Below are 24,862 nucleotides of genomic sequence, written 5' to 3' on the forward strand. Positions count from 1 at the left end.
TGTAAATTACCTTGCACCATGATTAGCTCCAATCTTGCATCAGGATCTTCTTCAGTAGTCAGTGAAACTCCACTTGTGCACAGGGATCTATGATGCCAGACAGGACTCCAAACGGGTGCAGAGGTCTGCACTGGCAGATCCCAGTGCAGGACTGAGACCTCAGGACTTTCTTCTGCAAAGTGCTGAGATCCTTTACTCTTATGAACATTAACAGAGTGGAAGGCGCTCATCATCTCACAGGGATTCCCAGCAATTCGCAGGATCAAGTCCTCCATAATGTACACATTTTTAGAGCTGGTTAAACAGAGGGCCATTGCTTCACAAAAGTGTTTTCCATTTAAAAAAACTATTTTTTCCTAATCAGCTCTATTTTTTACTCTTTTTAAAGCTTTAAACGCCAAATAATCCCATCCATTTTGTCTTAGTTCCCAGTTTTCTAGGGGATGTAGTACCCATGTTTATAAATGCATCAGGAAACAAAGTTGGGAAACATAAACATCTGAATATTTTGGGGATAAAAACTCAGCTGTGTTTACTGGAGGAAATCAAAGTAGACAACAGGGATGATGGATCCAAAGCAGGGCTGGAGAGGCGTCAATGTGGGATTCTGGGACATTTACAACACCATGACCAAGATAAAAATAATGGGTAAAATTCTTGCTCCCATTGAAGTCAATATGCTGTGCTATTGACTTCAATGGAACCAGGTTATCACCCAGTAGCTTTTTAAATATTTCCTTATGCATGTTACAAACAATAATTATTAAAACTGAAATTTTAAAAATCTAATTTACTTTTTATTCTATAACTGCTTATTTAGTTTTTGCATTTTTCTCAGTGTGGACAATGAATTTGGACTAGTCACTTTCATTTACTTATTAGTTTCTAATCAGTTTCACTTTGGGGTTCCCATGCCTTAGCACAAGGATGCAATATTCAGTTTACATACAAGAGTGGTGTGTTTGGGATTCTTTTACGCTTTTTAAAAATTTCTGAGAGACGTTTATATGAATCTTGTGATTCCTGTTAATTAAAGTGGAAGAGAGCAATGTAAGTGCTGGTGGGAAACAAGTTAGGTATGAAGACAGCTTTGGAAATTATATTTAAATGTCTTTTTGTTGCAGATGAACTGTGGTGTGTGAATTTCTAAGTAACTGAGATGTCGTGGGCTGTGCACTACTGTATATAACTGTAATATCTCTAGCCTACAGTAGATGCTTTCTTCACCCTCCTCTCTCACTGGTGGACAAACACTCGTCTTTTCTATTTGGTTTTGGACATTACTAATTCACATTCAAATACTTTATTATTATAATATCCCTTTTTAGAAAGTTGTTTGGAAAATATGGTTTGCCTGTAACTCTCAGTTGGGGCCTATGGGATCTGTTCTGACTTGAGATGTGTTTACATTATGGCTTTTGTGGTGTTAAACTATAAAAGCCAATTTGAAAAGCTGACTCATGTCATGTAATTAGGCACACATTAGCCTTTTTTTTTTCCTCCTAGGAAGCTGCATGATCTAATGATCAAGGATCCTGAAAGTCAAGAAGCGTGTTCTATTCCCATCTCCAACACTGACTTGCTCTCACGCAGACAAGTCACTTCACATCTGTCTGCCTGTGTTTCACCTCTTGTCTAGATGGTAATCTCTTTGGGCCAGAGCTTGTCTCTTATTATGTGTATGTACAGTGCCTACAGACTCAGCTGGGGCCTATTGAGACTAACATAAATACAAAGTGATTATTTGTAAAATTATTAGGCACTCCTAGGGAAAAGGCAATATGAAAGATCCCCTGGGGCAACAACTTGTACTGTTATAGTGATCACCCACAGGTGACAATGTATGCACAAGTAGGGGACCTTTTGTGGTCAATCTCTCCTTGTCTGGAAGGGGATTGTGCTGTTTCTAAGGGCCTGTTCTCCCTTACTACCCCTCCCCTTCTGAGGACTCCATGGAAGGGCCTCTGCTGTGCCTCCATAGGGAAGGAGCTCCAGGGGGGCAGGAGAGTTGATTGGGGGGCAGAGTTAGGGCAGCAAGTGGTGGAGCAAGGGACTGGCTGTATTCACAATACCATTCCCTGCTCAGTTCCTACATTTCTGCAAGAAAATCCAGCAGGGAGGTAATAGTGCTTTAAAAGCTTTCTTGGAATCTATTTTACATTTATAAAAGCTGTCTCTGCACCTAAGCAGCCTAAGGGGGCTCAGCCAATGGCTGTGCTGGAGCTGAACAGCAGAGCCGCACAAAGACGAGAGCTGTCTCTGCCATCAGGATCTGCTCGGGGGATCTGGGAGTGGGTTTCTTCTGCATGGATTGTCAGGATTCCCCGTGGCTGGGAAGCTTTGACTCCTGGAAACTCAGATGCCCTCCTCAGACCTCTCCTCCTTCAGGGAATGCTTAGCAGAAAACTCCACAAGGAGCCCTACAGAATTCTATTGCTCCTCCTCTCCCCCCAGGTTATTCCATTGGAGAAGATGATCTGGCCTGAAGTTATCAATGCAGGACCAAACATGCAGTAGAAAACTTAGATCCACTTGTGCAAGGAGCTCTGTTCAGGTGGACCCCTGCAGAGCTTCACTGACTTCAGCAGGTCTCCATGAGGGTGCAAGGTCCACTCAGAGGACTCCTTGGAGGATCAGGGCCTTTATCTGAAAGTAATGTCTGGCTTGCAATATGTTATTTCCTACTTACTGACCTATCATGAACAGTGGAACTGGAGTCAGAAGGCCAGTGTTCCCTGGAGTGACAGTTATTAACAGGACACCAGTGAAATGGAATGCTGGGGCATTTGGGTGAAAGCAACTCAGCTACATGAACTGCACACAACATTGAATGAATTCCACTTGTTCAGCTTAAACTGCATTTATTTTCTCGCTTTATGAATGAAACAACAATGAGCACAGTTCTGAACCCAAGCAGGCAGATCCTCTTGCCTCCACCCAGTCCCTTTATTCTCTCACACATTAAATCCAGTTGCCTCAGACATTTACACGGTGGCGGGTGGAGTTCCAGGGGCAATTAGGATTGCCACCCATCCGGGTTTTAAACAGACTGTCCGGTTTTTGGCTTCTGTGTCTGGGTGCCATCTAGAGTTGCCAGGTGCCTGGTTTTCAACTGGAAAGTCTGGTCGAAAAGGGGACCCGGCAGTGTCTGGTCAAATGTACTGACTGGACACTAAAAGTCCGGTTACCAGGGGGCATGCGGAGGTGCCAGCTCAGCTGGGGCTACCTGCAGGCAAGCTCCTTGTCAGGCTGCAGCAGCTCCCGTCTCAGCCCCGGAGCATAGGGAGCCCAGATGGGGAGGTGGGAGCGGGAGGGAAGGGAGGTGGAGATGATCCAGTGAGCAACAGGGTGAGGAAGAAGGAGGAGCAAGTGGTGGGGTGGGGCCTTGGTGGGAAGAGGTGGAGCAGGGGTGGGGCCTCAAGGGTCTGGTTAGAAAGGTGGCAACCTTAGGGGTAATCCCTGCCTCAGTTGCCCTAATGGAGACTAAATTCCTACAGCAAAGCACTTAAGTATGTGCTTTATTTAAAACACTTAAACAGTCCTATTGAAATCAATGAGCCTATTCACATGCTTAAGATTAGGCACATACTTAACACTTTGCTGGATTGGGGCCTAGGTTGGCAAATTGCCTTCTGGCTGATTTCTTAGAAGTCCTGGGGTGCAGTGGTAGATTAGCCACTGCGGGGCCCATGGAGCCCTGGCCAACTGGGGGGCCCACAGTTTCCGCCCAGACGGTGGGATGGAGGAAGCCCACACACACCCCGTTCCCGGCAAAAGCCGCAGGACGGGGGAAGCCCCCCCAGTGGTGGCACCACCCCCCGACCCCATCCTTGACAGAAGCTGCAGGATGGGGGAAGCCTCCCCCTGTGCCCCTGACCGCATCCCCATGAGAAACCGCGGGACAGCAGGGGAAGCCCGTGCCTTACCTCGCTCTCCGGCAGAAGTGCCGGGAGGGGCGGGAGAAGCCCCAGTGCTCCGACCCTGGTACCCTGCAGAAGTGCAGCACCCAGACCCCAACTCCAGCCCTAGGACTGGAGAAGCTCTCACTTCTCACTATGGCCCCGGGGCCGTGGCGCGGAGACAGGTCATCTCCAGTCTTGGGGCTGCTGTGGAGGGGTGCAGAAAGGAGCAAATGGATTGTGGGGCGGCAGAATTGGAGGGGGCCCTGGGTGGAACAGGGGCAGAAAGGGGTGGGGCAGTGGGCATTGCCAGAGAAAAGGGGCAAGAATGGGGGCAGGCCACAGGCGGAAGGGCTGGCCCCCCCACTGACTCCGGCCCAGGGCCCTGGGAAACCTTAATCTGACTGTGCTGCAGTGGTTTTTGTAAATACTGCACCAGTGTCTATTAAGTACACACATGTTGATGTCTGATGTGCATATGTATTAATGCAGTTAAAGGAGTATGTGCTTCATAGAGGTATCAGTGTGAAACTTAAAGGAAACATAGTTCTGCCTCCTAAAGTGCATGCCTGTGGGTTTCCTCTTATCTTTAAAGAAAGATTAATTCCTTCTGCATTTATGTAAAATTAATGTTGCACTGACTGAAGGACAGAAAATGCAAGAGTTAAGGGTTCCAGTGCAACCTTAAGTATCAGAGGGGTAGCTGTGTTAGTCTGAATCTGTAAAAAGCAACAGAGGGTCCTGTGGCACCTTTAAGACTTCTGTTAGTCTTAAAGGTGCCACAGGACCCTCTGTTGCTTTTTACAGATTCAGACTAACACGGCTACCCCTCTGATACTTGACACCATGCAAGGCACTGCATTTAGCTGTATGGCATGGAAATCTGTCAGCCTCATGAATAGGGTTACCATATTTTGTGCCTCCAAATGGAGGACACTCCACGGGGCCTGGCCCCGCCCCCAGCCCCGCCCACGCCCCCACGCCCCAACTCCGCCCCCTCCCCAAAGTCTCCGCCCCCTCCCCTGCTTCCCGCGAACATTTGATTCGCGGGAAGCCTGAAGCAGGTAAGGGGAGTGTGGGGGGAGGAGGCGCGGCCCAGGCTGGCCCCCCGGCGGCTCCAGCCTGGGTCGGCTTGGGCCCTGGGGTGCCGGCCCCGGCCCCCGGCAGACCACCCCCGGCCCGCCCAGCACTGCCGGCCCCCGGCGGCCCGGCGCACCCCCCGGCTCCCGGCCCCGCGACCCCGGCTCCCGGACCGGCTCCCGGCCCCGGCTCCCCGACCGGCTCCCGGCCCCGCGGGCCCGGCCCGGCACCGCGCCCCCGGCTCCCCGCCCGGCCCCGCGCCCAGCCCGGCCCGGCACTGCGACCCTGGCCCAGCCTGGCCCCCGGCGCGGCACCGCGCGCCCGGCCCGGCTCCCGGCCCGGCACCATGCCCCCGGCCCCGCGACCCCGGCCCCGCACCGGCCCCGGCCCCGCACCGCCGACCCCAGACAAAGAGGCCCCGGCCGAGCCCTCCCTCCCTCCCTCCCGATTTTCCCGGACATGCCCGGCTTTTGGGGATTTCCCCCCGGACGGGGATTTGAGCCCCCAAAAGCCGGACATGTCCGGGAAAATCCGGACGTATGGTAACCCTACTCATGAAGAAACTTGCACAAATACAGACAGATATCATCTTCCTTTCCAAAAACTTCTGTTAGTCTTAAAGGTGCCACAGGACACTCTGTTGCTTAGTGCAACCTTAGCTTGTCCACACTGCACTTGTGTGGTAGTATTTATTCCTGGTTTTCTCTCTGTGTAGCTTAATATGCTACTGTTTGTGTTATTAAATGTCTACCATAATTATGCAGGATGTCCAATGCATCTAAGCTGATGTTTCCATGCAAACAATAACTTCTGAATTTCTTGACTGGGGGATTTTTATTGCTGCCAGTTTCACTAAGCATTTCATTTGTTTACATTTAATACAAGTGACTGGTTTGAAACACATCTCCTCTGTAAAGTGAGCAGAGGAAAAGTCACATATGTAAGTAGATACAGGAGTGTCATCCTCTCAGGATGAGATTTGTACTCTTACAGATATATACACAAATAAATGGCAGCTCGACTACACATCTGCAGTAATGAAAGGGGGGGGATAGCTATTTTAAAACATTTATCTGCTATGGACTAGGACTGATCTTATTACATGTTCGTTTGCTGTCTTTTTCATAAGTAATCTATTTACAAATGTTCTAATGAGAAAAAAGATTGCAACAAGAGAGATAGAATAGTCAAATAATGTAACATTAGGGGGGTTTAAAAGTCAATTCAGGCTTTTAAGGTAATAGAACCAGTTATTTTTGCAGTTCTCAGTAACAAAATGTGTGAGGTTAACACTCTTGATCTGCTAAGAGATGCATGCACATAGAGAATGAGTTACATACAATCTGAGAGACAACTACCAGTACTGCGAAGAAAAAGTTTAATCAGAAATATTCATTGGAGCTTCCTATTTTCAGGCAAAAAATAAAATAAATCCTATTTCAATACCTCATCCCATTCCCTTCCTTCAAAAATAACTGACAGGCATCTTTCAGCATTTTTATGTTTATATTTATTAAATCAAGCATTTTCAGACCATTTTTTGGAATCAGTTTTACATTTGCTATAAAAGAAGAAATCTTACTAGGTTTTTTTAGGTAAGTTTGTTTCACAGCTGTACTTTGTCCACCGAAGTGGCTTTGTTATGTATGAAATCATTCATGGTGATTTTACTATAGCAAAGGCACATAGCCCTTCCCTAACAGGAAGCAGATCTATTTAAAACTTCCCCTATTCAAAAGTGTTTGTAAAACAATATAATGAAAGAGCTGCAGTACCAAGACTAGAATCTGTGATAATGAGTCGGTTTTGTCACCCTTGGTGTAAATAACTATCTTGATCCAGTTTCATAATATTGATACTTTGCAATTATGAAGCATTAAATGACAATGTTAGTGCATTGCATCTATACATTAATCATCATATTGCATTTTCCTATCTGAGACCTTATCTGATCCTGCTAGGGTGACCAGACAGCAAGTGTAAAAAATCAGGACCGGGGTAGAGGTAGGGATGGGGGGTTAATAACAGCCTATATAAGAAAAAGACCCAAAAATCAGGACTGTCCCTATAAAAATCAGGACATCTGGTCACCCTACATCCTGCCATCTGATCTACACAGGCAGACTCTGAGTCCTGCCCTCATTGATTTCAGTGGGAATCTGCATGGCAGGCCTTTATGTCCACATGGAGTCCGCCTGCAGTCAGTGGGGGTTTCACACTGGTGTAGGGATCTGCCTGCACGGATCGGATTGCAGAACTGAGGCCAGAGTTTGTTTTTATCTACATTTCTTTTGGTTCCAACTGGGTTTTCTGAATTTGCTATACCCTGCTTCCATCCAGTGTAGTTTACACACAGCAGGCCAATATAGAAGCTGAGTGTTGTGAAAATATAAGAGGGAGAGGAAGCAAATTAACTAGAAGCAGAGCTAAGAATAAACATTCTTCAGATAGTTGATAGATTTCAGACAGCACCCGACTCCCCCCCACTCCTGGAAGAACCAGACCAGTTGCCTATCAAAGAAAAATTTGCAAGTACATTGGCAAAATTCCCATAGACTTAGAGAGAGCAAGATCAGGCCCATGCCAATACTAATTGTGACAGAAATAATATCTATTAATAAGAGTTAAATGAAGAACCTTTCATTGCAAGTACGGGAATTCAATCAGCTTAAATTATGATTTGCAGAAAAGAGTTAGTCTGTCTTCTACAGAAGGTTGCATGGGCCCCTGCATTGTGCAAATAAATCTTATGTAGCTTCTGTATTGTATTCTCCGAAGAGATAGCAGGGGTTAACCAGACGCTCATCCTCCAGTTGGGGAGAGCATGAACTCCTGAGGTATAAAGTTTACTGTTATGTGCACTGCCAGACTCCAGACCCAGAACTTGGGAGGATTAATAACAGGGACAAACTGAAGTCACATGGTTTAGCCAGACTTGTTTGCAATTCATCTCCCTAGCAGGGTACAGCTTGACCTTAGGTGACTGTGGCTAAAAGGAACAACTATGTAGTTGAGCTGTGGGGGGAAAAAAACAACCTGTACAAAAACAGACGAGCAGCAGCCATATAATTAAAAGAATGTTAACTGCTCTACTAAATTATGCACATTACAGTTACAATCTGCCTGTGCCATCCAGGCCTTATTAGCCAATTTGACAGAAAAGTTTCAAAATGAATATTATAGAAACCCTGGGTTTCTTCTAGAAAAGTAGATCAAGCTGTTGCTATATTCCTTTTCTACAAGTAATAGTAAAGGGTTTCTTGTGAAGAGCATGTACAAGTAAAAATGAACTAGAAAGCCATTTATGCATCTAGGTACCTATATGCCCCCCCTCCCCCAGTCAGAGCAGAACACATCAGAAACATTGATTAATTTACAATTCATAATAGGGAAATGAAGCCCAAATAAATTAAGTGACTTGTCCTAGGTCATCTAGGAGGTCTTTGGCATGGGAAGGAATTGAATCCAGTTCTACTTAGTCCTCTAAACACAAGATCATCCTTTGTACCCTATAGATGTGTCTAATCAAATAAATGTTTAAAATGGTTAAAAAGGTACTTGCCCCATTCTGAACTTTTGATTGTATTTTTAGCATAGGATAATGCATCCATTACAGAAGTACAGCTACAGCTCAGCTATGTACTAAGAATTCCTGAGTTGCTTTCACAAAATGGCTGGCATCAAAAAAGATATAACCAACATATTTCCAATTGCTTAATCAGTCTGATAATAATTGAATAAGCGCTAACAAGCAGAACTATCAGGTAGTTATTTGAAACTACACGTCTTTTGAAGTTAACCCATCACTAAAACCTTCAAATGTCAAAGTAATATTTAATGAGGGGAAAAAAAGCGAAGTGCCAGTGTAATAGTACGACGACCACAAAGGAATGTCCTACTGTTTTAGAGTTATAGGAGTGGCTATGCTACAGTCCATGTGCTTATACAGGTATATCCTATATAACAGTTCAGAGGAATTTCAAACCTACTGTGAACCTGACCAGCATTATACCAGGAAAAAATTCCTCTCTGTTTATTTTCTTAACTGTGCTGGTTTTAAAGATTTTATATTTTTGTTTGTTTGGTTTTGCGATCAAGATAAAAGCTAGAATCTTTTTCTAAAGAAAGAAACAGCAATATTTATTGGGGGGGGGAGAGGAGGAGGAGTGAACACAAAAATAGTGGGTATATATATCCAGAGACCCCATAAGAGATCTGCTGGAGTGGAGCTGGCATTTGAAGCCCATGAAGACTATGGCCGGAGGTTCCTCTTAGTTTGGTGAACCTCAAAATTTAAGGGAGAATCTCAGGCTTTTATTTAAGAAAAAGTACATTTCTAGCTCTTTTCTTATGGAGGGGACTTTGGAAGATGTATTCATGGTCTTCCTTATGTTCACCCACAGCTGGCCTTTGACCATCTGTGAAAGACAGACAGACACATGCCCCTCGATTTTGGGTTAGATCAATGGTACTGCGGGGGTGAAGGAGCAGGAGTGTTGCCCAGGGTGCCCCCGATGGCCCTTGAGCCATCACAAGTTCCCTCCCAGCCTGCTGACTGCTGCTGGGAAGAGAAGGCTCCTCTGCTGAACAGCCAGCGGGTCTGTTTTTCACTTGGAAAGTCAGCTCAACAGCATGAGAAACTGGCTGGTCTAGTGGACTGAGAATAAAAAACTCCCTGCAGTGGGATTTGCTGAGCACTCCTGTAATCAAATGCAACTCCACAGAAGCCACCAGGGATGAATCTGGCCTTCTGTTACAGCTTTCAGATTTCACTTTGTGGGCACAGCAAAATGACAGAGTCATGTCTTCAGGATATAGTCATCCAAAATGTTATGCAACTCAGTGTGCTTGCACAAGCCCAAAGAAAGCCAGAGAACATAGGTCTGCAGCCTGCTAATCTACTGTGGAGAAAATTGCTAGGGTCGAGGGAATTTATTTTGTTCTATACTTCAAGGGCCTCCTGCAGGGAGACAAAAGGGGCGGATATTACATTAGAATGCTCCCCTCCCCCCCTCCTGCAGCAGAATGCTTGTGGTGGTGACACACACACAATGTTGCCCAATTCAAAGACCAGAAAGGCTCTCCGCATGGCTGCAGAAGCTAGTTTTAATACATGCAGTCTTATCCCTTTCAGAGAGGATTCCCAATCCTTACAAATTTTCATTGAAACCAGTAAAAAAATTAATTTTATATTATAAATATTGAGATTTATATATCTACACAACAAATAATGTTTTTATTTTTATATCTATATCATGCCAAAAATCTGTGTTATTTTACCAGGATATTTCTGTGAAAGTTAGTGCTATTTTGTCTATGTTCTCACAGGAAAACAAGAGAGGATATACACTTTATTTATATATACACACTAAAATTATCCTTCTTTTCATATGAATAAAGGAAAAATTTTTGATTAATTTTCTTAGGGAAATACAGAGTTTATCCAGACTATAATTAAAATATATTCACAAATGTTTATTGTGATTTAATTTTTGCTATGAAACAATGAGTTGTTGGATTTTTCGTTTGCCATACTATAAAAACACAATGTATTATGCATATGATATGTGATTTATAAGTCTGTATAAGAATTTTTACATGGCATACTACCTAGAATAAAATATTATCTTGTGCGCTCCAAACCCGCCGAGCAGAAAATCCCAGTCTTTTTTCTAGGCAGACATCTCTCTTTGCATTCGCTTCTCTATTCTCGGTCTCCCCCAGGACCACTAATTAATCTCGAGTAAACACCTTGGACATGCAGAGTGACAACAAGCTATATGCACGAAAAAGAAAGAAATAATTTACGAGAAAAAAGACTGGTAATCTCTAGACAGGCATTGAGAAAGTGAGAAAAACTAGCCTATATTCAAGCAAATATAATAAATAGTATAGGCTTTAATTGCATATATGATTTATAGGCTCATAGTTTGAAATAACTTGCTCACCAAGTACTCAGAATATTTTGATATATATGTATATCTTCCTTCACTTCTCTCAAAACCCTCTATTTATCCTTTCGTCAGCACTCTCTATTTACTGTGAAGGTTCCCAAAACTGATGGAGGGAAGCCAACACAAATTTATCCTCCTCAAGATCCACTCGACCCAAGTTCATAAGATGATCCATCACCTGCAAACTCAATCATGTAAAGCATTAATAGCATGAGAAGCAGAAAGTGGCATGCACACTAAACTACACAATTGTACGTATGTACAGATCAAAAGAAGAAAGAACACACTAGCATACGAGTATGAGCTTGGCAGGATTGCTTCACGACACTGCTGTCTCCAACCTCACATTTTCCCCCGATTTTATCAGCAGTGAAATCATTTATTTATTTAAATAAATTATGAAGGCACGGTCAGACTTTTACCAGTAGCAGCTGGCCAACAAAACACTGCCTTAGGAGACTGATAGCAGACTTACTCATAGAAATACTAATTTTACAAGTGCAATTATCATTTTTTCTCAGCCCTGGCCTCCCGCCTGTTAATAATGAACAATTAGTGAAGGGTAAGGGTAGGGTAAGGGTATTTGTGTAGCCAGATATGTATATTTTTGTCATATTTGAACGAAAATGTCTATATTCAGAGAGAATCTTCTTTTTCCCATATCTCCTTTATCAACCAATTTTGATAAAATTTGAAATGGATTTCTTGGAGGACAATTTGTTTTTCACTATGTCCCTCAGCAATTTAAAGATTGTTGGTGGCATTCACATAGTAGCTGCAGATGGTGGAGTGCTGTTTCTGGGGCCGAGAAGTGAGCACTGACTGGTGGGATTGTATCATAATGCAGGGTTGGGATGATGAGCAGTAGCTGCATTACTTTTGGATTTGAAAGGCTAGAATCCTGGATCTGTGTGCCAAGCTCACCGCAGCCCTCCAGTGCATGGACACCAGAATGAGAACTGCATTGATAGTGGAGAAGTGAGTAGCGATTGCAATCTGGAAGTTTGAAACACTGGATTGCTACCAGCCAGCAGGAAATCATTTGGTAGCTGGAAAATCCATATGAGCATAAGAACAGTCACACTGGGTCAGACCAATGGCCCATCTAGCCTGGTATCCCATCTTCTGACAATGGCCAGTGCCAGACGCTTCAGAGAAATGAACAGAACAGGGAAATTTTGAGTGATCCATTTCCTGTCATCCATTCTCAGCTTCTAGCAGTTGGAGGATTAGGGACACCAGGAGCATGGGATTGTGTCCTTGACCATCTTGGCAAAAGCCATGGTATGTGTTTCTGCTTGATTTCAAACCAGGGTCTTTTCATGTGTTAGGTGAACGGGATAACCACTACACTACAGAAACCAACAGAAAATCCCCAGTGGGGGCTGTTTTCATTCAAGTGTGTAGGGCCATTAATTATCTCCTGCTATGCAACACTGACTTTGAGCAACATGCAGGACATAGTGGATGGACTTCCAGCAATGGAGTTCCTGAATTGCAGCAGGGTGACAGAGGGCACACAGACCCCTATTTTGGCACCTTGCCACCAAGTACCTTAACAGAAAGGGCTATTTTTCTATGGTTATGCAAGTGTTGGTGGATCATTGGGGACACTTCACCAATATTAATATGGGCTGGTCAGGGAAGATGCATGACACTCACATAATTAAAAACACAGGGCTGTCCAGAAAGTGGCAAGCAGGGATAGTCTTTCCTGACTTGGGGAATACCACTGGCAATGACGAAACGACAATAGTGATTCTGGAGGACCTAGCCCATCCCTTGCTCATGAAGCCATATGCTGGCCATCTTGACAGCACTTCTGGCTCAGCACTCAGCATGTGCAGGATGACAGTTGAATGTGCTTTTGATAGATTGAAGGGATGCTGGTGGTGTTTACTTACTAGATTGGACGTCATTGAGAAAAAAATATCCAAATATTTATAGCTCCTTGTTGTGTCCCGATAATATCTCACTCCTGAGGAGAACAAAGGCACAGAGAGTACAGCTGCTATGGGCATCCTGAACTCTCCCAGACCTGTATGCCACTAGCTGGTTTATTTCAATGGTGCCAGCCGAACTCATTGCAGAGAGGAAGAAATAAAGCAGCCATCCCTAGAGACCTTTGGGAGAGGATTGTAGAGTACCTCCATAAAAGTTTCCTCGAGATCTCTCAGGAGGATACAAGGGACATCCCAACATACATAAACAAAGTGCTCTGTATGCCCCCCATCCCAACAGGGGAATGAAAAGCAGATGCCAACTCTACCTCTGTTTGTTTTACCTCTACCTCTTCTCATACGAGTAAAACAATGAAAAGTGGATACCTGTGTCATGGCCACTTGGGGATGGGCCGGGTGCCATCTTTAAATTTAAACACACGTACCCAAGTTCCCTTCCCCTTCATCAGGCTCATCCAGGCTCGCCTATCAGGACTAGCTAGACTGTGGCGGAGTCTTGAACAGATCCTAGCTAGCAGCATGGCTGAAGCCCTTGCTATATCTCCCCACTCCTTCTCACTGTTCATGGTAGGGGTCTTTGTTTCCTTCAGGGCATCCATGGTGGTCTCCAGGGTGGGGTCTCTGCCAAGTATGGCATGCAGCTCATTGTAAAAGCAGCTTGTCTGCGGCTCAGAACCAGATCAATTGTTGGCCTCCCTGGCCTTGGGGTACACCTGCCGCAGTTCCTTTGCTTTCCTGTGTCACTGCTGCTGATCCCTCCTTGCTGGCATTCCTGTGCAATCTGTTCACAGATGTCCATGTTTCTACAGCTAGTCCATAACTGTGCTTGCACAGCTTCTTCTCCCCACAGGCCCAGGAGAGCTAATACCTCCTGGCTACTCCAAGCAGGAGCATGCCTGGTGCGTGAAGCCGGCACAGTCAGTTGGGCCGTAGCACGCAACAAGGGAGAGCTGCTAGCTGTACTCATCAAGGTGAGCACTCAGGAAAAGACATTTCAAAAATGTGGGTGTTTTAAGGGGTGGGAAGGCTTCCATTCTCTGTGACCCCTGGGCAATGGAGTTTACAATTGTGACCAGAGCGGTCACTGACGTAGGTAATGGGGGATTGTGGGACAGCTTCTGGAGCACTGTTAGGGTCGACACTGGTGATGCAGTGTCTACACTTGCACTGTGTCAACCTCAGGAGGTCGACCATGGCGCCACACCTTACAGGGAGGTGATTTTACTGTGTTTCTGTAACACATCGATTACATTGACTGGAGACAAATTTGAGTAGTGCAGCAATCCCTTCGGCCTCGTGTACACTGCCTACTTGTTCACATAATAGACCTGTGAACAAGTAGGCAGTGTACACGAGGCCGAAGGGATTGCTGCACTACTCAATTGGAGCAACAAAGGTTACGCAATGGAATCCTGTATGAACATGGGCTGCCTGTCCAGAAAACATTGCAAGCTCTTTTTTACTGGAAGTAGTTTGATGCTTATCGGAGAAGCGGCTTACTACATCTTACAGTCTGGTTAGTTTATGGAGTATAACGGGTCATCACTTAGGGTATGTTTACAACAAAAGTGCTACATTGGCACAGCTGCAGCTACACCTCAGTAGCTTAGGGTACGAATATACTATCCACCGGATTGGCGGGTAGTGTTCGATGTATCGGGGATTGATTTATCGCGTCTCGTCTAGACACGATAAATCAATCCTCGAATTGACACCCGTACTCCACCTCGGCAGCGGAGTCGATGGGGGGAGCCACGGTGGTCGACTCCCCACAGTGAGGACGGCCAGGTAAGTCGAACTAAGATACTTCGACTTCAGCTACACGAATAGCATAGCTGAAGTTGCGTATCTTAGTTTGAACCCCACTGCTAGTGTAGCCCAGGCCTTAGATACTTGCTATTGTGATGGAAGGGGTTTTTTCTAATCGCTGTAGTAAATCCACCTCCTCCAGAGGGGGTGTTCTTCTGTCGACCTAGCAGGGTCAGCTTCACTGCCACTCTCAGGGATGTGAATTTTTCACATTCCCAGAGACCTAAGTTTTAGATGTAGCCCTGGCCTTAAATGGAAAAGAAAACCTGAAATTAATGAATTAACTAAGGCTATGTCTATACTACAGCGTATGCCAGCATAATTTATGTCACTCGGGGGGGGGGGGGGGGCGGTGAAGAAACCACCTTCCTGAGCGAAATAAGTTTCACCGGCATAAGTGCTCACGTGCACAGCACTATGTTGGCGGGAGAGCTTCTCCCGCCAACATAGCTTCTGCTGCTCGCGGAGGTGGTTTTATGATGCCGTTGGAAGAGCTCTCTCCCATCAGCAGAGCATCTTCACCACACGCTGCAGCAGCTTAGCTGCATTGGTATAGCTGCGCCACTGCAGCACTGTATGTGTAGTCATGGCCTAATTCACTCAGTGCTGAAAAAAATATATCTTCCTTTCACCCCAACCCTTGAGTAATCTCTAAAGAAGAGATCAAATGGTATATAATTTACCTACAACTCTGCCTTTAAATGTACATGCAATGCTCCTTCTTTATAAGGCTATCCTAGGTATAAAACCACTGTATCCTGCGTAGTAATGCTACTGAAATGAATTAGACACTCCCTCTGCATAACATGAATCTTGCTTTAATGTGCAAACTATTTGGTTCCCCAAAACCCGATAGGATGGCTAGAGTAACCATTCACCAGATGCGCTGGAATGTCTGAAAGAGTCCAAGATTAGTCGTCTGGCATGGATCCTGGGGAAAATGTAAGTTTTACACATCCAACTTCTGGACAAAAATGTTTATAGCTTTGGGGCTACTGGCAAGCCCCTCTCCTCTCACAAAGCACAGTATGAACTATAGCAATAGTGACTATTCCAGCTAAGGTTGGAAGGCAGTTTCCATTTTAACCTCACTTATTCAATTACTCGTATTTGTCTCAATCATATTCTTTTTGGACTGAAATTTTCCATGCTTGGTCTCTGCCCAGAGGTGAATTTTTCTGGACAAGTTTCAGCAATATCCATTCAGCCACGTTTGAGCTCTTGCGTGTGTCAAATTATAATAATGTGCATCTCCTGTATACACTGATCAAAAATGTGATCGGTGTGTGAATCTTGTATAAGGGATCAAAGGCTGAATATATTTGGTTCCAACTAAAGATGTACAAAACAAGATTATGTAGCAGAAGTGTGTATGCAATAAAGATATACAAATCAAGGCAACTGTAATGTCAAAATACAATCCTGCAAAGCTGACAGGAATAAAAAGCAGTAAAATTCTATTTGGCCTTGGTAAGGCCATATCTGGAGTATTGTGTCCAGTTTTGGTCCCCACCCCATTACAGAAGGGATGTGGACAAACTGGAGAGAGAGTCCAGCGGAGGGCAACGAAAATGATTAGGGGGCTGGGGCACATGACTTACGAGGAGAGGCTGAGGGAAGTGGGGTTATTTAGTCAGCAGAAGAGAAGACTGAGGGGGGATTTGATAGCTGCTTTCAACTACCTGAAAGGGGGTTCCAAAGAGGATGGAGCTAGGCTGTTCTCAGCGGTGGCAGATGACAGAACAAGAAGCAGTGGTCTCAAGTTGCAGTGGGGGAGGTCTAGGTTGGATATTAGGAAAAACAATTTAACTAGAAGGGTGGTGAAGCACTGGAATGGGTTATCTAGGGAGGTGGTGGAATCTCCATCCATAGAGCTTTTTAAGGCCTGGCTTGACAAAGCCCTGGCTGGGATGATTTAGTTGGGGATGGTCCTGCTTTGAGCAGGTGATTGGACTAGATGACCTCCTGAGGTCTCTTCCAACCCTAATCTTTTATGAATCTATGATTCTATGAAAACTTATTTTTGTCACTAAAATGCTAGGACTCCAAATAGACACTAGGAGCAGATCTGATGAGGACGGTACCATTTTTACATAGTCACCATGCACTTTAAATGAGTTAATTTGGGAACCTAAGCTTACGTTAATTTAAACAAAACAAAAAATCTTAGTGTTTAGTAGTAGCAGCTATAGACAATAAACATATTGAAAGGATGTGGAGATTGGCAGTTACCATCCAGTTTTCCTATACTAAATTGCCTTGTGCTGATTTGGTACAACACACTTCACAACACAGGAGTCTGCAGATGACAGAGTTCCTTCAATATATGACATTCATAAAGCAATCTGTCAGGGAAATAAAGACATCGGGGTAGGAGAAAATGGATGAATGGAAGAATAAATTGCCTCAAGTGGAGGGAAAGAAGATAAACAGTCACACACGGGAAGAAGAGAGAACAGGTGACAAAAAACAGAATAAAGCAGTTGGAAACCATTGCTGTTTTAATTAAAGAGAGATTAATTTTATGAGGTGAAAATATTTGAAAACCTCGAGAACTAGTGGCAGCACAATAATGTGAGAATGTTGGATCTCCCAAACAGTCCCAAAACACAATGTGCTCAGATATATTCTTAGGATCAGGTTTGCAAAAGAGCTCTACTCATTTCTGCACCTCAGTGAAGTGGCTGGAGAACTTATGAATGAGAGGGCCAGATTTTCAGGTGCCTAGTTAGCAGCTGAACTCTCTGGAAGATCTGGCCCCGAGTTATGCCCTATTGTATCAATGATAAGAAAAAAAGAAAAACTTTGATGGAGAATCTCCAAAATAAAGTGGGATGGTTTTGGTTTTGGTTTTTAAAGAAACATTGTTTTTATGCTCTTCCAACAAGGCCAAAGCAAACAAGGAGTCAGCTGCACTGTAGAGCATGAGCAGATTTTGATTTTTACGTCAGTGCACTCAAAGTGGCTAGAAGTAAAACCATTGCTCAACCCAATCTGTAGGGCCTCAGAGTCATAAACTTATCAAAACCAATTTTACTGCCCATGTCATATTTAGTAATACAAAGAGTTGATGTGCAAATAATACCAGTTACCATAAAAAATAAGTATGTTTGGTAACTAGCAGCACCGACATTAAAACCGCCTTCTAGTGAGAGTGTATTGCAGTACAAACCACATACTGCACAATGACGAGCTTGTCTGGGTCACCACTGAGTCTACTTTCCCAATGCAGCCTTTTTAATTAAAACATCCATGGCATAAACCTCTGGGCACATCCAAGCCTGAAACCAGAGAGATCCCAGTAATTAATGTTTGTTGGTCGCCAGCTGCTCTACATCTCACATCAGAATTTTTTACTCAGCCAAAAAAGTTAGTATGTAAATGACAGATTCACTATCTCATCCCTTTAGCAAATTATTGGCAGACATAAGACAACTATCCTGTTATTTAGGAAAGCAAGTTGGAAGCCAAGCAGACAGCATATTCCCAGTTTCCATAACAAACATTGCGTTATTACCTCCATGAGTGTCTAAAATTTTTCAGGTCATGGGCAAGAAATCTACAGTAACATGCAGATATAGGGCCAGAAATTTGCCTCTTGGGAGGGGCATGACTATAAAAAGGGGAAGGCAAGGTACTGGAAATTTGAGGTATCTACAATGGGGGAGCTGAGGCGGTAGTGATGAAGCCACCCTAGCAGGGAGAGGATGAGGGACTTCCAACCTGTGGATGTTCTTCACTCCACAAGGGAAACATTGCACAGACTGAACTGCCTATGGTGCTGGCCCATCCCATCCCATCCCCATGCCAACACGGCTCCTTTGGGAGGTTTGAAGGGCCAGAGGTTGAGTCCATGCAAATAAAACTTGTAGGATCAACACTGGTGTGACAAGAAAATCCTTTCACTAGGGAATGACACCCCAGAGAGCAACTCCCCCTCAGCCACATCCTCCTCCCCATCCAAATCTGCCTAAGACTCAAAACACATGGAGTCGATTCTCAGAAGTTGGGAAAAGGTGCTCAGTAACTCAAATATGCCCTCTCTTGAACAGATTTGGTGCCACAAAAGTGGGTTTTCTGCTCCTTCTTTTCCCTCCATTTCACTGTGTCTTTGTGGCCAGTTCTCAGCTACTTATTCATAATCCTGTATGATCGTTGCTATGATCCCAGTACAAAGTCGACGTAACATGGCATACATCATGCCCGATTCATCAGCAGCCAGGACCCGGGACGAAGTTAATGGCTCAGTGTTGCTGTTGAGCAAAGAAGGCTCTCTTATACACTTGTAAAGAGACCTTGAATTAATGGCCCATTCCCTGGGTGGATACTGGCCCAGTGTTCTAATGTACATGTCACTGGCAGAGCACACATCCCAGGGAATAACTAGAATCCATTTAAAATAGGTAAGAAACTCCAGTCTGAAATGCACTTGCGACCACCACTGGCAAAAACCATTCCTTAATCAATCCTGCGAGAGGTATAAGCAGATACCGGGGATACTGCAATTCTTTTTCAAACTGTTCCCCAAAACTTTCACCTGCAACCATCATAGGCAAACAACAGATCTGATTTACTCACCATCTGCATGAATGGAAGGGAAGTTAGCTGAGTAGTTAATCATCAGTGCCTGGTCTTTATAACACTGGCCTATTGCTAGTTTGCTACATGAAGTCTGTCAGTCAAACCCTTCCCTCTGTTCTTTTGTGGCATTGCCAGTGGTAAGATCAAAGGCTGGAAGTTCAGAGAGAAATAATGCTCTTCTGCCTGGAGTAGTGGTTAGGAGAAGAACATGAACACACACAGGTTCTGCACAACTAGATTTATGTTGCCATACTTCTATGCACTTAGACAACATGGGTCCATCCAGGCCATTGTATTCTGAGGTCCTCTCCAGGTTAACACCTGTAGTATCTGGAAATAGTATGATGTATCCACTGCAATAAAGAGTGTGGGGACAGGCAGATAAATCTGTCATATTACACACACACACACACACACACACACACACACACTTGGGATCATGGAAATGCAAGTTCCAGTGCTGCCCAACGATTCACTTCTTTAAAACTTCTTAAATAAGGATGATTCCAGGAGCCCTGAGAGAGACTCTGAAATGGTCTCTCACTGATCGCCATATTTGGGGTCAGGAAGGAATTTTCCTCCAGGGAAGGTTGGCAGAGGCCCTGGAGGTTTTTCACCTTCTTCTGCAGCATGGGGCACAGGTCACTTGCTGGAGAATTCTCTGCACCTTGAGGTCTTTAAACCACGATTTAAGGACTTCAGTGACTCAGACATAGGTTAGGGGTTTGTTCCAGGAGTGGGTGGGTGAGATTCTGTGGCCTGCTTTGTGCAGGAGGTCAGACTAGATGACCATAATGGTCCCTTCTGACCTTAAGTCTATGAATCTATGAATCAATCAGCACAAATTTCTCTCAAGGTAAAGCTCCACCTCCATGCCAGATTTCTCTCAAAGGTAAGCAGATGTGGAATGCAGGTTTGCAAGTTCAGGTATTTAAAGCCCTAGGATACAGTGCCTCTGGAGTTGCTAGCTTGGGTCCTCAGCCTGCCCTTGCCATCAGGGGTGCTAGAACTATTTTTATGGGGCAGGCGGGGGGGGGGGGGGGGGAGACAGTGCTAAGAGCCATTGAACCAAACTGTAAACCATGTATATAATGGAAACCACTTCAAGCCAGGGGGTGTGGCAGCACCTCCAGTACCACTAGTTCAAGCACCTATGCCTGCCATTTCAATCACTTGCAACTAGAACTGGTCAAAATATTTTCATCCAGCCATCTGGTCGATTACAAAAATGAGGTTTTTTCCCCAATCAAAATGGACATTTTTGCAAGCAATTTTCCATTTTGTCAAAAAAATCATGTTGAAAGAAAATTTCAAACTCAAAAATTCTCATTTTGTTTTGGTGAGAAAAATCCCACTCACTTAAAAAACAAAAACAAAAAAACCCCCACTCCTTTCCTTTCCCAGGGGGGAACTAAATGGAGGGGGAGAGGTTAAAAAGTGAAAGTGTTTTATCTCCCCCACCAAAATTATTTTATTTGAGAAATTCTGAAAAAAAGATTAAAAAATATTTTCACATTCTTGGCAAAATATACGGCACGCGCCTCTCCAAGACATGGGCGCCTTTGTAGTTCAACTGCATGGCACTCCATAGATGGACATCAATTAGGCATGTGTTATCTGTAACACAATCAAAGTGACTTTAATGGGGGGGCATAGAGGAGTTATTCTCCCAGTTAAAATCTAAAACTGCTGAATTAGTTAATAGCTGCCCAGCTGTTCCACATGGACAAGCAGGTAACAGAGGGGTCCTTCTGGTGAAACAGAGTTTAGCAAAATGTTTCCTCAGTATCCAAACTACATACCTTTCCTAAGTTTGCTCTGGAACAGATTGCTGTGACATTGGAGGGCATGATGTTTGGTCTGCGTTTTGCCCCAAGAGCAATGAAACCAGTTCAATGCCTAAAGCTTCTGGAAATAAGAATACTAGATGATTTATGGCCCGTGTATGCTACAAAGAGAACCAAGCTGGTACATGGCTCTCTGCTGCCAGTAGAGGCAATGGGAAAACATTTCTGCTTGCCTGTGTGATCAACCCAAATTGAGATGCCCCAATCCTTATTGACCATCTTAACCAGAATATGACTAATGTCCAGTCCCAGTTTCCAGGGCTGATTTCCATCAGGATTCTCAGGATATAACCTGTAAATTCTTCAGCAAAAAGGTCCTCCAATCCTTCAGCTTGTTCAATTACCTGCTGGCATTAAAACGTGTTTGTTCTATACTTGCATGATACTACTACCACCACCAATTGACTGCTACAGCTTCTATCTAATGATCTCAAAAAACAAACTTCACAATAACCCTGTGAGGTAGGTCAGCAATCTCATCATCCAATGGGGAAAACAGGATAGAGAGAAAGTGTCCTGCCCAAAATAATAATACACAGCAACTCTGAGGCAGAGCAGAGAATAGAACTGGGGTTCCGCTATTAATCCTTGTTTACTCCCACATCAAAATTCAAGGAAAAGAGACTAAACTTCCACTCTAATCAGACTTTTTTGGACTGTACTACTGTATATTAATTCCTATTGCCTGACACAAGGCACTGTACATTTTCATCATCTCAGTTAATCAAGTAGTCTTGCAGCAATATGTGACGCAGTTTCAGTAAGCCTGGTTAAGTACTTACGTACACAAGGAAGCTATTGTAAGTAAGAGGATGATGAAATTATATTTTGCAAGAACTAATCAAAGATTTGAGTGTCAGGTGTGTTTTGGAAAATTTTACTGCATTTGTAACATTGATCATTGCTGTTTGTGCAGTAGGACATGTTATTGTCTACCTAGCATGGACCTGTTTAGCTTGAAAGTCAAGATTACCCATGCGGTACTGAAGAATCAAAGACTCTGGAAAAAATACCTTCTTGCTTCTAAGCTCAGACTGTTCTCAGATCTACAGTTTCCTGGGAGCATTTTGAACTGGTTTTATTGGTTATTTGTTGGTTTTTAGTGCTGGATCAAGTTTAAAGACCAGTCTTTGTATACATCGTTTGAGGTCATCATTTAGATCCACAACTCTTGCAACAAGAGAGTCAGCTGACTGAAGCTTGCAGGGCTTGGGCTGCAGAACTAAATACAGCACTGTAGACGTTCAGGCTTGGGCTGGAGCCTGGACTCTGAGACCCACCCCCCTCATAGGGTCTCAGAGCTTAGACTCCAGCCTGAGCCCAAACATCTACGCAGCAATTTTATACCCCCGCAGCCTGAGCCCCGCGAGCCTGAGTCAGCCGTGGCCATGCCATGGGTCTTTTATTGCAGTGCAGATGTATCCTTAGGATTACATTCTGGCGGCTCCTCGAGGCGCTCAAGAGAAAGGAGAGTGCAGTGAGATCTTTCCTTCCCAGAACACAAAGGTAGGAGGCCACTATAACACTGGTGACTGCACTCAGGAGCACAGGAGCAAGGTGGTTAGCTGCCAACATTGTTATCTGGCCCCAAAGAGCACGGGGCAAATATCGGTTCCACCATTTCTATGGTACAGCAAGTCTCCCTGCACAGCTGAGCTTCTGACAGCCTTTTGCCTTACAAAGGCACCATCGCTCTGATTTCAGAAGAGCTGAACGAGCCCAGCTCTTATTGACTTCGATGGGCTGCTGTGTGAGCACTTAGTAACTTTGGGGAAAAAATCATCAGGGCAATATCGCCTCCAGCCACTGCTGCCTTGGCATTATATTTGCTTCCCTCTTACTGGTGTGGCTCAGGCAATGTCTACACAGCTATTTCTAGCACGCAAGTGCAAGCTCTGCTACACAAGTCCGTCCACCTGGGCTGGAAGGCTGGCGCCCAGCTGTGTGTAGTATCCTTAGGGGCCATAACCAACTCTTTATTGAGCCTTTTAGATTAGTTTTACTCCAACACACAAAGCTATGAGTTAACATGCACATTACACCATGACAATAGCCTAAACTTAACAATCGCTTCCTGTAATTGTCTGAGGCCGCTTGTCATGCAGAAAGTCATCTCATGATAAAATCTTGTTGACCATTTACCATCGTTAATCTATGCTCTCACAATGAATTAGGTGCAGAGGCGCATTAATTACAACATTGATGACACTCTAGCTTTAATTATCATGACCTCAAAGTAAACAGTGTCAGATAATCAACTTTAATCACCACAGATGGCTATTGGAGGAAAGTGCTATTGAACTGACAGCATGAACTGACATGCAGCTAGCAGGCTCTGCAGTTACAAGCATGACATTATATCATTACGTCCCCAAATTACTCTCTGTTTCCATCCATCCACATCAGTCAGATCTATGGGCCCGCTTATTCCTTTGCCTAGGACATGGCTTAAATTACGGGTGACCAGTTTTGTCAATATCTAGCAACCTAATTTTATTTATAGAACACTTTAGACTAAAAAGCAAAAGTCTTCCACTGTCCTTTTATACCTTTTCACTTTGCATTTAACAGCTACTTATTCATTTTGCTTCCCAGCCAGGGGTATGTTTTTGTAGCTTGTGGTTCCCATTTCAATATTATTTTATGTTATTTTCTTGAAGACTGGGGTTTCGGAATAAACTCAAACACCTGGGCCACATGGTTTGTTAAGACCTGGGGAAAATGGCTATCAGCATAGTACAGACCTTGAAATGCCCATACAACCCTTTCTATGGGTCTTACTATAGAAGTGCTGACTGCTAGTAGCTCCAAAACCCACCAGATTCTTTTTGAGATTTTCAAAATGAGTCTCCAGTAGACAGTTTGACTGTCTGCCTTTACCATTAGTATTCATGCTGTGGTAGTGCACAGGGACTCTGATCAGGGTCCCATTCTGCTGGGCACTCTATGAATTCAATAAAAAGGCAGTCGCTACTTTGAGGTGCTTACAATCTAGATAGTATAAATTTATAACCTTTGCCAGTAGACACCACCATTGCCCTGGAGGTGGAAAAGGCTCCTGAGATCCCCAGCTACAAAAATCAGACAATGATGGTAGCCTAATGGATCGATTGTCCTATCAAGGGACAGTCTTCTCCCACAGCCCTAGGATCCTGTTCTCCTCCCCTTCTAAGGTCACAGATTCCTGCAGTGTCAAAATGGCAGTTGGGGCTATTAGTGTAGCTTACTGTAGGATTGGGTTTGGGGTTTTTGTTTTGAATAAGGACAGATTCACCCTTCAGAGATGGGGCTGCTCCTGGAGGATTAAGTTCTGGCCCCATGAACAAAGCCCAAGTAAAATAAAAAGGAGCATTGACCATGGGAACTATGCAGTGGGGACTCAGTTCCAAGAATCCTATTGTAAGCCCAAGTGGCTCTCATGGCTCTCAGGCATGTCATCTCTCAGACTCATGTGCTGTTCAGCACACCATTTTTTAAAAAAAATGTGAATCTTTGAGGATTGACTATTCAAAATGCTGATGCATTGAAATACACATGCAAGCTAGTGAAATACATGGCTTTACTCATTCTATAAAAACAAGGAAATAAGAAAAAAGATTAATGCAAAATTAGGGTTGGCGTTTTAATCATACAAGAGTTAGAAAATTCAGAGTTATGAGTTCCACAGTAACCATTACTTAGCCATACTGCAAGTGAGCATTAAACTTAAATCCATCTGCAAACACTGAAGT

The 24,862-nt window shown here is 44.2% G+C and overlaps 1 protein-coding gene and 1 long non-coding RNA gene across 3 annotated transcripts in view; one reads left to right on the forward strand and one right to left on the reverse strand.

The window, feature by feature from the left end:
• The window catches only part of LOC122172761 (uncharacterized), a 29,240-nt gene extending 18,632 nt beyond the window's left edge, over nucleotides 1–10,608 (forward strand). The window contains exons 3-4 of one of the 2 annotated variants that reach the window (XR_010590708.1): nucleotides 1,507–1,642; nucleotides 2,455–10,608. This is a non-coding gene — a long non-coding RNA (uncharacterized LOC122172761). Of the gene's footprint in view, nucleotides 1–1,506 lie in introns of both variants that reach the window. The other variant, XR_010590707.1, reaches the window with a different exon arrangement.
• LOC101937122 (high affinity cAMP-specific and IBMX-insensitive 3',5'-cyclic phosphodiesterase 8A) overlaps nucleotides 1–24,862 on the reverse strand; it is a 238,062-nt gene that overhangs the window by 202,340 nt on the left and 10,860 nt on the right. The gene's annotated exons all lie outside the window — the stretch shown is intronic.

Source organism: Chrysemys picta, chromosome 10 (assembly GCF_011386835.1).
Source record: "Chrysemys picta bellii isolate R12L10 chromosome 10, ASM1138683v2, whole genome shotgun sequence".
Classification (NCBI taxonomy): domain Eukaryota; kingdom Metazoa; phylum Chordata; order Testudines; family Emydidae; genus Chrysemys; species Chrysemys picta.